This window comes from Lissotriton vulgaris, chromosome 3_2 (genome assembly GCF_964263255.1).
Source record: "Lissotriton vulgaris chromosome 3_2, aLisVul1.2, whole genome shotgun sequence".
NCBI classification, from domain to species: Eukaryota; Metazoa; Chordata; class Amphibia; order Caudata; family Salamandridae; genus Lissotriton; species Lissotriton vulgaris.
Genome location: NC_141690.1, coordinates 229,856,073 through 229,858,123, shown reverse-complemented (window position 1 = coordinate 229,858,123; position 2,051 = coordinate 229,856,073).

Below are 2,051 nucleotides of genomic sequence, written 5' to 3'. Positions count from 1 at the left end.
CCGCCAAAAATTGAAAGAGACAGATATAGCAGGCCAACCTTTTGAACTTGCTAAAATAATTGAAAAATCCTATGAAGAATTAGGCAGAGATAGTTTGGGTGGTAAACCAGTAAAACCCCAACTAATTGAAAATCCTGAAAAGACTTTCATTAAAAATAATCTCAATTCTCAAGAGAAGAAGTGGGAGGGTAATAAACAAACCCCTCCCAGAGAAAAACAGTTTCACTCCAGAGGAAGGTCTCCCCAACGAAGAAATAGATCTCCAGAAGGGGGGGCAAGTCTCCACAAAGGGAGCCCTCAGAAAAAAGATACAACCTTAGAAATAGGGACAATTTGAAAAAACCTGACAGATATCAAGATATTGATACACGTCACTCTCGATCTTTTCAGACTTCATCAAAGAAATCGGAAAGAAGAGGATGGTCAGAACATAAAGAAGAGCTCGCCAAGTCCAAAGACAAGGAACCTGCTCATCAAAGTAAAAAATTACAATTTCCCAGAAAGAAGGTAGCCAGTATTAAAATAAAACATGCCGAGAATCCTGAGGACACAACTGAAAAACTGAGAGTGGGCCCAGACAATGCTAGACAGAGCAGCAGAAGTGACCATAAATCGCAAGATCCTGATGGATCTTCTGGAGACAGTGGACACGAATGAATACATTCAAGTGGAAACTGCAGACACCCGAGTTAGCGTGCCCCATAAACTTTATGAAATAACATTACGTATAGAGGGAGATAAAACTTGGAAAATAAGAGGTCTCTTTTGGGAGAATCTATCTAAAGGCTATGATATCCTTCTAGCAGAGAAAACTGGCCACCAGAGTTTGTCAGGGAGTGCCCACATGGCGAAAAAATTATTAGGCCTGCCTTCTCAAATCATATTCCAATTCATAAAAAATACACACTTGCTCGAAAATGGGCAGTGGCCCAAGCCCCTGCATTATATAAAAATCATGTAGGATGGGATGAGGATTCTCCTCACCATAAAATCCAGTTAAAAAAATCAACCTACTGCACAGAGGCAGTATCCTGTTAAGCAAGAAGCTAAAAAACAAGTTAAAGAAATTTTAGATCAACTTGAATATCAGGGGGTGATGCACCTCACAAATGTACAATCCTTTGTTTCCTGTCTCCAAGCCAGACGATTCATATCGTCTAGTTTTGGACTACAGACACCTAAACTTCTGCTGTAAAACATTTGCAGTACAAAACTCTCACAGTGCAGCACTAAGAAATAACATCGTGCACAAGAAATATAAAACGACATTAGATATTTCAAATGGTTTCTTCTGTCAAAACATAGCACCTGAAAGCAGATATTTGACCACTTTCTCCAGCATGGGGACCCAAAAATAATGTTGTCATCTCCCACAGGGATTCAAGAATAGCCCAGGATTATTTTCAGCCAGGGTAACAGAGTTACTACAAATTTATGATGATGAGGCATTATCTTATGTCGATGATATCTAACTTACAGACAATGACCTGGAGACTCACTTGAAAAGAGTGAACACCATAATACTTGGGTTCGCATCTGAAGGGTACAAATTTAACTTTAAAAATATCACGAATTGCCCATCTAACTGTCCTATTTGTAGGATATGAATTATCAAGTGAAGGCAAAAGCCTAGCAGACAACTTCTTAGAGAAGTGTGCAGTACTCCAAGCTCCAAAAACGCTGAAAAACTTACAATCAATACTAGGTTTCCTGAATTTCGGAAGAACATACATTCTAAATTATGCAGAGAGGGTTAAACCTCTCTGCGAACTGATAAAACCTTATTTTAAACCAATTAATTGGACCCAAAAACACACAGAGATTTTAAGATCATTACAGACTGTTGGACTTGGCCCTCCTGGCAGGGTCATCCCTGAACTTTTTGCCTTCCTCCAATATTCTCTCTGACCTGTTTTTGTTGGTTTAATGACTCTGGGCACTTTACCACTGCTGACAAGTGCTAAATTGTATATGCTCTCCCTGTGTCAAGTGTATATGTGATTGATTTCCATGATTGGCTCATTGGATTTACTGTCAGTCCCCAGTAAAGT